This window comes from Vicugna pacos, chromosome 15 (assembly GCF_048564905.1).
Source record: "Vicugna pacos chromosome 15, VicPac4, whole genome shotgun sequence".
NCBI classification, from domain to species: Eukaryota; Metazoa; Chordata; class Mammalia; order Artiodactyla; family Camelidae; genus Vicugna; species Vicugna pacos.
Genome location: NC_133001.1, coordinates 33,677,677 through 33,690,890, shown reverse-complemented (window position 1 = coordinate 33,690,890; position 13,214 = coordinate 33,677,677). Strand labels below are relative to the sequence as shown.

Sequence of the window (13,214 nt, the reverse complement as noted above, 5' to 3'; positions counted from 1 at the left end):
AGGGTGCCAAACAGGTCAAGCCAGGAGGGCGGCCTGGGAGGCGTGTGCACTGGGTAGGGCGTGGGAAGTTCTGAGGGAAAACACGCGGAACGGCCGCCAGCCAGCCCGCGTGGAGGGCGTGGGAGGCAGGCAGAGCGCAGAACTGAGGCTGGGCTTGACCTTCACCAGAGACGTCTGGATTATCTAAAGCCGGGGCGGGGACTGCAAGCTGCCCAGCAACCTTGCGAAGGAAAGGTGGGGGTGGGGGTGGAGGGTGGAGCGAGGACAAGATCCATTCCCACACCTGAGCTGTCAACACGTGATGACCCGGAAGCTCTATAGTTTACCTACCCAACCCCACCCAGCTCAAGACCCAGATTGCGAGCGTTACATACTATCTGTGTGGACACCAGCTGCAACTCTTATTGGCTGTCCGAGAAAGCATGTGGATGTGGAAGGTTAATTTTCTGTGATCCATAAACTGCCCACTAGGCATTTCCAAAAGCTTTAGCCAAGGAGGTGATGGCCACTTTCAGCAATTCCACTTTGGAATTTTACTTGAGGAACGCTTTCCCAATGCCCTTAGGCATCACGCTTTCTGACCACTAATATTCCCTAAAGCCTCTTGGCTCCCTGAGAAACTAGGTCTAGGATAAATAAGTATAATCAAATAATAGTCAAGCAAATTTACAGTTAATTGCAACATACGTTTTTATCTTTGCAATTCTTTTGCTTACAGAAAGATTACATGCTAATAAATTCTCAAAGAAGTTGTGTGCTCTGACTAAAAGATGTTGGAAAATGACCATATCTTCACCTATACAAGTAGACTTTCCATTGTTTAATTTTTAATTATTTTAAAGCATCAGCTATGAGCATAGCGCTTAAATTGCAGCCCTATGAGTGCTTATCATTGGGTGACTTCTGGATGGATCTACCTTAAGGCTCTCAAATCTTGGGAATTAAACTCCTGACTGTAAATGTTATTCCATGGCTAAGAACCCTGCTTTTGTCTGTTTAAAGTACTTGCCCAGAGTGCAAGACTTCCTTCAGCCTGTCCACATTTGGAGAATTGTTTGGCCTCTAAGCCAAACATGAGGATAATTAACCCAGGGCTCAGATAAGCAGACCTAATAAACTATCCCAAATAGGAATCAGTCCTGCTCTCTTTCTCTGCCTTTTTAATGCTGGAAAGCCAGATTCTCAGGATTGAATGCTGCACAAGAACGTTCTAATAGTTTCACTGCTTTGTTTACTAGGATTATCTTCTGTGTAGATAACTTTGCATTTGCATCACTAATAGACTTCTTTCAAAGGGAAAAGACATTTCAGTAGGGCTGAAACAGTCTTTAAAGTTTTGTTTGTTCCATCTTGGCAAGGCCAAGCTAGGACTTTTGAAAAGACATGAATTTACATGTAAGGGCCTGATTTGCCATGTGGATTACAACATAAATAAAAGGGCTTTTGCAATTGACAAAGAATAAAATATTTTGTTCTTTGTGATATATACATACAGCCAAATCTGATGTCTTTTTTTCCCCTATTCTAATGCTACTCAGCTTCACTAGAAGTAACACTAACGATCACACTTTCTTTGAATCAGAAGAAATAGCTCCCCTCTTCTATGATTAGAAGCATCCTTAGAAGTCATAAGCTGCTTCTGCAGCATCTCTCCTGTATTTACTACTGCTTGAATACCTTCAATGAAAGGGAACTCACTGTTTCCAAAGCACTCCGCCTCATTATGAGGTAGTGTTAGTCAATAATCATGAAAATAATAGAAAAAAATAATATCTAACATTACCAAGTGCTTGCAGGGTGCCAGGAACTGAGATTAGTACTTTCCATGTATTATCTCATTTAATTCTCACAACAGCTTGATGGCATAGGTATTGTTATCTCCATTTTTTTGAGGCACAAACAGATTAAACTGCTCAAGGTAACACAGCTGAAATTTGAACCAAGTTAGTATGACACAAAGGCCATACTCTTAGCTACTAGTCTGTAGTTAAAGTATACTTTTAAAAATTTCCCTTGTGCTGAGCCAAAAACTGCCTTCCCTGTAACACACTTAGAGTCAGTGATGATAGGATTCTGGTGGTATAAAATACAAAAAGAAAAGCCACGGTGACTGCCCTCCAGGAATTTGCAGTCTCACAAGACAGTGTGAGGAGCCCAGAGGAGACATAAATGTATACAGGAAGATAGAAGAATGATGCTAAAGTTAAATCTTGAAGAATATGTTGGAGTTTGCCAGACAGACAAGGGGGAGGTGGTACACTTTAGACTGACCACTTAGCCCCTTAAAGCATCCATCCAAGTAAGCATCACACAGGAGGAAGCACAGAAAGGCTAAGATGGGCAGTAGCTCTTGGCACTATATCCAGAACACCCTTCTGTTAGCCCGTCCCTCATGGGTCTTTGGCTTAGAAGGTCCCTTGTCTCCACCTAGCTTTCAGTCTCATCCTCAGGATCTCTTGTCTAATAACCAACCCCTTGGATACACTTCTTTGGCTTATTGACCTTATAACCACCACTCACATTTTCAGGACACTAGCTGCTCTTGGAAGGGAATACTGAGCCAACTGAGCTCAAAAAAGACTCACTACAACCAGGCCATCCACCAGGGGAGGAGAAGCAGACCCTGACATGTCTGTGAAACAATATGGCAGAAAGTTCCAGAGGTTATGTAGCCTAGCCTAGCTCTGAGCCTGGCTACCTGGGTTCAAATCTTGTCTCTGTCTCCTTACTGAACGACCTTGGAAAGTTCTTTCAAACTGGGGCTATTGTGAACAGTCAAAAAGAAAACACATGCAAAAGTCAGTAGTGCCTGGCACCACAGTAATCCCACAAAGTATTAATTACTGTTATTTTTTGTACATTTTATTTTATTTTTTAGTAGTTTGTCCCCCACCCCTTTTTTTAAGAAACCTACCTCTTTAAAAAAATTTTTTTTTTTATGAAGGTACCAGGGATTGAACCCAGGATCTTGCACGTGTGAAGCATGTGCTCTACCACTGAGCTATCCCCACTCCCCTTGAGTACATTTTAGAATGTTTTAAAGGGTGATAGTCATGAGGATGGGAATGGAGATATGATTTAGCAAGAAAATGCAATAACATATATAAGAGAACCTGGATTAGGGCTAGGGATGCCTAGGATGGAGAGAGAGGGAAGAAACCAGGAAATAATTGGAAGATGGAGTTGACAGTTTTGGGGAGGTGAGGAAGCAGGCAGAGACATAGACGACAAGCAGGCTTCTGGCTTAGACAACTGGGAAGATCCCAAAAAGATGATAGCATTTGGCAAAATAAGAGGAACAGGGGTTATCTGGGGGAGGGTTTTAACACTGGAACAAAGTAGATGATCCTGTTTTATATCTGTTAGGTTTGAGGTGCTCAAACAGAAATGTAAAGTAAGTGGTAAATTTTACATTTCAGCTCTGCTCCCAGATTTGCACACCTCCTGGCACGGTGTTTCTCAATGGAGGTCTTATTAGCGTTTTAGGTAGGACAGTTCTTCCTTGTGTGGGACTGTCCCCACACATTATAACATCCCTGCCCGCATCAATACTGCTCCCAGCCATACTGTCATTAACATTTCCAAATGCCTAGGGGTTGGGCTAGGGAGTGTGGATGATGACTGGATTGAGAATATTTGCCTATCACATCCCTTTGGAGAATGATCACCCACACCAAATTATTTATCATAAAATTCCTTTCTATTTCATATGGTATGTTCCCTAGAAGTCCTGATAATGTAAAATATTGTCCCTTTTATTACATTTCCAATATGTAGCACCCAAGTGATGTTTCACTGCCCTCTGTAGATGCACAACCAAGATTCCCCTTGCCCTTTATTATGTGGTTCCTAGGATCACATAAGAGGGCACCAAATCTGGTCTTTGCAGTTTATGGAAGTCTTCGCAGAGAAAGGAACCTCTAAGCTGAGACTTAAAAGACAAGTAGAGAATTAGCCAGACAAGGAGCCATTCTGAGAGTAGAAAGGTTACACTCAAACAGAAGTAATTCTGTTTGGGGTGAATAACAGATGAGGCTAGATTGATAAACAGGGACCAGTCCATTAAGGGGCATATAATTGTGTTAAATAACTTGGATTTTTAACTGAGAACACAAGGGAGCTGTCGATGGGTTTTCAGCACAGGGAAGACACGATCTTATTTGTGCCTTAGAAATATCCCATCAGCTGCAGGTGGCAAATGAATCTAAAGCAGATGACAAGGCTGGCGATGAGATAGGAGAATTGTTAGGAGACCCTTGCAGTAACGGGTGAGAGAAAATGATGACCTGAATTAACATATGGAGTGATCATTAACATTCAGTGATTGTAGTATTTGAAATTGTGGGTTGAGATGAATTCTTATAGAGAAGATGTATGAAATAGGCAGAAAATGGGTTCCTAGAGAAACCCAACAGAGTGTGAGCAAAGGAAGAGAATCCAGCAAAGGAGGCTAGGAAGGTGGGACCCAGTATGTCATGTGGAAATGAAGTTGTGTGGCAGCCATAGAAGTGCACCACTCTGAACTCCCTTCAAGGATTCACCTGCTGTGATGAGTGTGATTAACTGGCAGCCACCAGGCGCTGTGTCTTTGGGAAACATCACAGCATTCATGCAGCCATCTTTCTCCCCCCAGGTGCTCCTAGCCAATGACTGAGCTTGGCCAGCCATTCCTGCCCAATTTGGTTTCCTCTAATGAGCAGTCTTTGCTCTGGGGCTCCCAGACTTTCCCAGAGCTGCCCTGCAGACTGAGGCTCTTCCTACCCAACCCCTCTCCCTTCTTCCTCTCGCATCACAGGCGTTACAGCATGCATAGCAGTCAGACACTCTTGCGTCCTACTCCTGCTCTTGTTCCTCTTTATCCTTCGCAGGTGTTTCCACACACAAGCATCTTGCACTTCTTATTCAATTTTACTATCTGTGGAACTAGTACAATTGGTATCGATGAAGCAAAGAAGGAGGGAATTTTGAGAAGAGAATGATCAACTGTGTTAAATGCCAAAGAGAGACTAAGGAGGAGGGAGACAGTAAAGTATCATTAGGTTTGTCATCATGGAGGTCAGTCTGACCTAACTATTGATGTTCAGAGTCCCTCTTCTGCTCTTCTAGCTCCTCTTAGTTATATTCTCCCAGATCCCCTTCAGCCTTTCTCATGCATTATGATCATCATGCATCTCATCTCTACCCCTCTCATTTGGACTCGTTTAATTATTAATATCTTTCCAAACTCTGGCACTAAGCCTTGAGCTCAGTATTCCAAATGCAGTCTGGTCAGTGCTGACTACAGGAGGATTATAACTACCTATTATCTCAACACAATATTGTAGCCTAAACGTGGATTCAGTTTTTTTTATAGTTGCAACAAACTCAGGGCCACTGTGCTGCCGAACTCCAGGGGATCAAAACACAATCTATAATTACAGAATCCTCAGCTCCAACCTGGCGTCCCGGTCAGGAAACATCTCCAAAAAATGTATTTGCTCCCCTCTGATGAATGAGATCATCACAGGGACAAGAAACCTGGTCTCGTAGATCCTACTGTAAAGTTCCTGCCCTGCCAACAGTTCATCAGGACAGATGTCATCTCATCACCAAACAGCTTTGATGCACCAACAAAGCAGAGCATAGAGTGCCTCTACCCAGTATTGCTTCCCGGTGAGGTCTTGCAAAGACCAACAAGTTAGACGAGAACCTCTTCTTGGGAAGCCAGGATTTCAAGGGGGTGCTCTTTGGCCTGCACTATAGGTAATACCTTTTTAGACTCAATTTGAGGGGTGCAGGCTCTGTGAAAAAGAGACAACAAAATATCAGAGGATTGTAAGTAAGTGCATGCTGAGTATAGGCTGGGTAAGAGAGAGAGAGAGAGGTGCTGAATAATCTTATCAACGAAACTCCTCATTATATTCATTTTTTATCCCATGATAGATTAAAGCATAGTGTTTCCCTGGTTCCCTTTCATATAACACCTAGCCTAAAATTCCCTTTAGATGCCCTCAGTTAAAGGATATTGCTCTGTCCCCTAGCTCCCAAATACAGAGGGAGGCCACTGTTGGGCCAGACCAAGTTGACCAAGAACAGATGTGGTGACATACACTGTGTTTCCAGGGTAGATTACTGCCCAGTGTTCTCCTGCTGGCCTTTTCTGTAGAAGCTTTATTCTAGTTATTATTATTCCCTTAGGAGGACTCCACTACCCTGCTGCTGACAAAACCTGTTGAAAAGCAATCCCCTCATAGATCTAGAAAGTTCATGTCTTTGGGAAAAAAAATCTGCTCATTTGGTTTAAACCTGGACTAGAGTTTTTCTTGATCAAAACAGACAAAAAAAAAAAAAAGCAAGCAAGCAAGCTCAGTTAAATAATTCAAATAACGTACCAGGAGTTTTTCATTATTCCTTACCCCCTGCTCATGGGTGAAGGCAGATGTGAAGGTAACCTATTTCTCAGAGTGACTCAGATCTCCCCCCCCAGGAAACAGATCTGTTTGCTTGTCCTGAGTTTATGGCAAAGCCCAGCTGGATCAAGGCCTCTCTCAGCATTAGAGCCAAAACTTCAGCCTGGAGTCTAATCATCTGGGTTACTTAAAGATACTTTTTAAGAAAAAATTATGTTTAAATTAAGACTCATCTGGTAGTATGAACGTTCCCAGCTGAGTGTCTGATACCATCAGAAATAGTTTAAACATGTGTTGATGGAATAATTGTTCTCATGGCAAAAGGAACAAGAGGAAGGAAACTCATGACAATCTCCCTGCTGCTTTGTATTTCATGTACAAATGGCTAAGCTCATATGAAATTTGTGAATAATACTGTTCCAGCGTAAGTGTGGAGCCGTTTCCACACATTCTCTCTCTTTGTCTCAACATCAGCACCACTAACTGGGTGTCAGTAGCTGAAAATGTCTGTATTAACTTTTAATATCTGAAAGTATGACACTTTTACGTTGCTGATGCCAATGTTTAGGGCTTACCTCTCACCTAAAGAGAGCCCTCTTTGGTCCTTCCAAAGAAACCCAAAACACCATGTCTGGAAATCTGAGTGCAGCCTGTTTTTTGCTGCTTGGTGCAAGGCCTCTTAATTAGTCTCTCTGGCCTCATTCTTCTTCTAATAAAACCACACCTGGCCAGGAAACATGCTTCTCAAAATGCCAACAATGGAAACATGGAAGTCCTGAGGGAACACTAAATTTGGAATGAATGTGAGTTCACTTTTAGGAATATTAAGTTTGAGAAGATGAAAGGGCATTAAGGAGAAGCCATTGCAAGGATAGTGACAGATTTAGAAAGTGCAAGAGGAAATTAGATCATGACGTCTAAATTTGAGTCATACAAATAAAGACGGTAGAATCATGAGATCGCTAAGAGAATCTGAGAGTGTAGGGCAATGGTGAGCAGCTTAACAGGAGCAGAAAATGTTTCTGGATCTTGTTTTTAAATTTTTTTTAGTTTATTTTTTAGTGGGGGGAGATTATTAGGTCTATTTATTTATTATTAGTTTGTTTTGTTTTTAATGGAGGAACTGGAGAATGAACCCAGGACCTCATGCATGCTAAGCATGTGCTCTACCATTTGAGCTATAGCCTCCCTCCTGACCTTGTTTTTTAAACATATAAAGCGAAAATAATGTTACTGACTTCGATAACAAGACTTTATGCTGTGGGATGATTTACTAAAATATGAGTATGTATCCATTCTTCCCCAGGAAGTATTTTCCAGCTTGTCTTTCTTTAATGTATTTGTGATGTGGAATTTAGGGAAAGGTTAGTGAAGACATGATAGTGCAGAAGTGAGAAGACAAGGGGGATAATTTATCCAGAAAGGAGCTAAATCAACTTTTCAGGTGTTGGAAGAAGGGGAAAAGGGAGAAAATAATGAAAAGCCTAATAAACTGGGTCCTAGAAAAAGCGTTTGGAAATTTATGTTTGAGGACTAGAGAGAACTGAATGGAACTCAAGTGTGGCTCTAACCGTGAATGGGTTCCTCATAGATGCTCTTTGAGAGCTGCAATTAAAGATTGAAATACCTTTTTAAAATTACGGTGTATCTTTTTATGTGGTCCTGAGAAGAGCCTGAGGTAGGTGGGAGCCCAAAACTAATTAGGGTTATAAGAAGAATGCCAATGGGACATTTGGCAATACTTTTTTTTTTTTTTAGTTAATAGACTTTATTTTTTAGAGGAGTTTCAGGTTCACAGCAGAACTGAGCAGAAAATACAGAGAGTTGGCACATAGCCTTCCCCACCCACACATATATACTCCACTACCCTCAAAATCCCTCATCAGTGTGGCATATTTGGTACAATTGATGAACCAACATGGACACATGATTATCAACCAAAGTCCATAGTTTACATTAGGATTCACTCTTCATGTTGTACATTCTATGGGTTTTGACAAATGCATAATGACCTGTAGCCACCTCTATAGTATCATACAGAATAATTTCATTGCCCTAAAAATCTCTTGTGCTCCATCTATTCATTCCTCTCTCCCTCCCTCTCCCTAAACCCCTGGAAACCACTCTCTTTTTATTGCTTCTGTAGCTTTGCATTTGGCAATACTTTTGAACTGCTAAAATATTACCTGGTCAAATCTAAGAAGTCACAACACAGAAGCAGCTTTCGAATCTTTTATAATTTAATTTGCATTGCTTTTTAACATTTATAAACATTTTCATGGATTATACTGAGTGAAGTAAGTCAGACAGAAAGACAAATATCATATGATGTCACTTAAATGTGGAATCTAAAAAACAGTACAAATGAACTTATTTACAAAACAGAAACAGACTAACAGACATAGAATACAAACTTATGGTTACCAAAGGGGAAGGTGGGGGAGGGATAAATTAGGAATATGGGATTAACAGATACACACTACCATATATAAAATAAACAACAAGGATTTACTGTATAGCATAGGGAACTATATTCAGTATCTGGTAATAATCTACAAAGGCAAATAATTTTTAAAAGCAATATATATATCCAAATCACTTTACTGTACACCTGAAACTAACACAATATTTTAAATCAACTATACTTCAATAAAAAATTTTAAAAATGGGTTTATATTTATATATTATTTAATTTTGGAGTGACTCCTTAATTTATTACCATCCTTAATTTACAGATGGGGAAACTGACGCTTAGAGGAGTGAAAGCCAGAAAGGGATCAGGGATTACAATTAGTTTCAGTCAATTTAACATCTACTGAGCTTTGAGTACTGAGTTTCAGGTTGTATTAGATAATTGGGGATGCAAAAGTGAATACAATACGCACCCAATCCTCAACCCCTAAACCAGTCCTATTTTGCTCTCCAATTCTCTTTTAGAGGTTTGATCTTGCCTCTTATCTTGGACTGGGCTGGCTCGTGGTGAGACCCAAAGCTGAGCATCACCTACACAGAGAGCTAGTTTACAAGAAGAATTGACTCCAGGGTACTCTGGCAATTCCATGTCTATGATGTAGTCATCAGAGTTGCAAAGGTAGGTAAGAAATGGAAAATCTCATACACTATGGGGAGGAGAATAAATTGGTACAACCATGTTGGAAGGCAATTTTTCATTATCTATTAAAGCTAAAAGTGTCCTTAAAATCTTACAATCTAACAATTCCACTTCTCCATTTGTACAAGAAACTCTGTCATATGCATAAGGAGACATGTAAATGAATGTTCATTGAAGCATTGTCTATTACAGGAAAATAATTGGAAACAACCTAAATGTTCATCAGTCTGAAAATGGATAAGTAAATTGTATGAACAGTGGAATATAATATTACACTTAAAAGAAATGAACTAGAACTAGAATATGCATAAATCTCCAATAATAGAATATTGAGTGAAAAAAGGTAGCAGAATGTACATAAAGTATGCTATCATTTTCATTAACTTTAAGCACATTACACAATACTACATATTTCCATTTGTCATAAACATTTAAAACCATTCATGATAATGATAAACTCCAAATTCAGGATAGTTGTACCTCTGCTGAGAAAGCAGGACAATGATAGAATACATAGAAGCCTTTAGCCAAATCTGTATTTTAAAAAATGTGGATCTGAAGCAAATACATGACAAAGCTGGGTGGGAAAGAAAAAAGAATTTGTTATATTATTTTTTATACTCTGTATGCTTGGAATAGTCCACTTAAAAGTATCTGTGGGTCTTTGACCCTGGAATTCTGGGATTTTTCTTGTGTTTTTCACTTGGCGCAGAATTTTCTTGTTTTCGCTTTTCCCATGCTAAAATTCCATCCATTCTTTGCTAGTCTAGCTCTCCTAGCTCAAGTCTCACTACCTTATTGAGAGTTTCTGTGACAATCTTGTCAGTTCACACTGTGCTCTCCCTTTTCTAAACCATGATAGGTCTATAAAATTCTTTTGTACACTATGTATGTATGACCATATTCCTTCATATTGTTGGTTAATAATATATTGTCTTGCATTAATATTTGACTTTACTATACACAAACCTTTTTTCTCCAATTATATTGTAATAGCTCTAAGGATAGGAACAATATCTTGTATATCTTTAATTCTTCCCCGGTGCCCAATGGAGCCTAACCAGATACTTATTAAAGAAAAGCGATATATAAACCAGTAATTGTAACCCTTCCTACAAAACCTTTACATAGAAAGTTGCAAATACTAGTTTGAGCTACATTTGCTTTTATTTTCCAAGAGCGAGAATACTAATGAGCTGTGAAATGACCAAAAATCAGGCAGCAGAAGGGAAAAGAAGAAATAACGGGTTTGTATATTACACATTCTGGATAATCAGCTCTTGAATGATTAAGTGTGGATGAGCTCTTATGGGGAAAAGCAGATTTTAAAAATTCATTTTATGACTATTGAATTGTTTTATAGATCATTTCCAGTTTTTGGACAACCCTAGGCCAAATTTATAACTTATTTTGGAAAAACGTTTCCTCTTACAATATGCTGCATAATCCCATAGAAATACACCTTGTTATTGGACTAGACATGGGAATGGTGGTCCAGTGAAACTGAAAAACGAAAGTGTTCCGCCTGTGGAATTAGGAAGGGATTTTAGAGAAAAAAAAATTTGAGTTCAATTTACCCTTAGTCCATCTTGTAAGAAGTGCTTGGTACTTGAGGCAGCCACCTTATCAGACACCTCAAAGAAAGACTAGTATTAAGTCCAGGATGAAAGCTAACGAGCACAGGAAATGGTTTAGCACGTTGTCTCTCCCCAAAATGAAAAGTCGGTTATCACAGAATGAGATAAATTTAGGAATCAGGATGGTTACTTTTAGCAAAAGCAGCAGCTGTTATGGTCTATTTCAAAACTACCACCATTTTGTCCCTGGAGAGTTTTCCTAATGGACCTTTGTAATGTTTTATTAAACCAGGCCACTGTCTCATGGTTCTTAGGCCTAAGTGCTGCAATACTCAAAATTCAGTTCCTTAAATTAAGCCTTACCTACATCTGTATTTATGACTGCATTCTTAACTCTATAGTGTACCTTAGGGAGGTTATATCTTTGAAATGATTATCCCTCTCTATCTCTATGTCATTTATGTCCCCAGTGAAGAAAAACTAAAGACACAAAAATATCTTGCAATTTGGTGAGAAAGAGTATATTCCCTCATGTTCTCATCATTTGTAGGCATTAATGTTGAAGCAAAGCCTTAAAGCAGTGACCAGAGTATTTTTATAGTAATAATGAAACTTATCATTGGTCTCTGCAATTTTTCCTTCCCTTAAATAAAGAGAAGCAAGAAAAATGCTGTTATACAGAGAGTATATCCAGTGGATAGATTGGGTTCTCAAAGTTCCCTAAAGGATAAATGTCTATAACTTTGAATTAATTTCCCATGGAAACAGTGTGATTAATTATGATTACACTCTAAGTCAAGGCCATAAAACCCAAATATTAGTAGGTGTGGCAGTTGATTAAGAAATCTATCTTGTTTTCTTGACTATGGGCTTGTCATAGAAAAATAAGAAGTATTTTCCCCTTCGCTTCTCTAGAGGGAAGGTTAAAATGTGATTTTCTAGAGCCTTTAGGGAGGCAGAAGACTCAGTTATCTGGAAGGGGTTCTAAGAAAATGGGAATGACGTGACTTCGGGAGAATCTGGATCTCTTGAGCCCAGAAGGAGAAGAGAACCAGATAAGAGTCAGTTTTCATAAAAGGTGAAGACCCATGTCCACCGACAAAGAACGGATCAGAATGATATAGCCCTCTCATGGGGATGCCGGCAAGGATATATTGTCTCAGAAGTAGTGAAAGTATTTATCCTTAGCTGAAACAAGTCAAGTGTATATATTGTAAACTTTAGGGTTACTATTAAGAGGATAGTGAAAGTATATATAAATAATATAATGTAGAAATAGTAAAAGAAAACATAATAATAAAACACTCAGTTAAGCCCAAGGAAGGCAAGAAAGATGATAAGAAGGATTAAGTAACAAGTAGAATAAATAGAAACTAAAATAGTAAGATGTTAGCTGTCAACTCCAATATATTACTCCTCCAGTTAATCACCATGAATATAAATGGCACAATATTCCAGTAAAGAACAAAGATTGTCATACTGGTCTTAAAAATATATGTGCTTTTTATGAAAGATACAAGAGTAATAATCTAAAATTATAACACAGAATAGTTAAAAGAATAGAAAGACATTTTATATAAACACTAACCCAAAGAAAGCTTGTATAGCTATAAATAACATATAAAGTAGACTTTAAGGAAAGATACATTATTAGAAATAAAGTGTGATATTTCACAATAATAAAAATATTAACCCATCAGGAAGATTTAGCAATTCTAATCTTGCATACAACCAGCAACATAGTACAAAATACATAAAGTGAAAAAAATTGCCACAACTTCAAGGAGAAATAGACAAATCTACAGTCACATTAGAAGCTTTTAACACATCTCTTAGAAATTGATAGAACAGGAGACAAAAATTAGTAAGGATGCATAACATTTGAACAATGTGACTAACAAAATTGACACAATTGATATATATGAAATATTTCACCCAACATTTACAGAATTCCCCATAACACAGAAATTAAACAATATATTTCTAAGTAATTCATCAAAGAAAAAAATCACAGTAGAAATTAGAAAATATTTTGAACTAAATCATAATGAAAATATGACATCAAAAATTTTAATACGCAGTTACATCTGTGTTTAGTGGTAAATGTATAACTTTAAAGGCTGAAATGTATAGCCT

The 13,214-nt window shown here is 38.7% G+C and overlaps 1 long non-coding RNA gene across 2 annotated transcripts in view; it reads left to right on the top strand.

Annotated features, from left to right (window-relative positions):
• The window catches only part of LOC140685736 (uncharacterized), a 173,311-nt gene that overhangs the window by 1,235 nt on the left and 158,862 nt on the right, over nt 1-13,214 (top strand). For both annotated transcript variants that reach the window (XR_012059102.1, XR_012059100.1), the window contains exon 2: nt 9,327-9,480. This is a non-coding gene — a long non-coding RNA (uncharacterized lncRNA). The remainder of the gene's footprint in view (nt 1-9,326; nt 9,481-13,214) is intronic.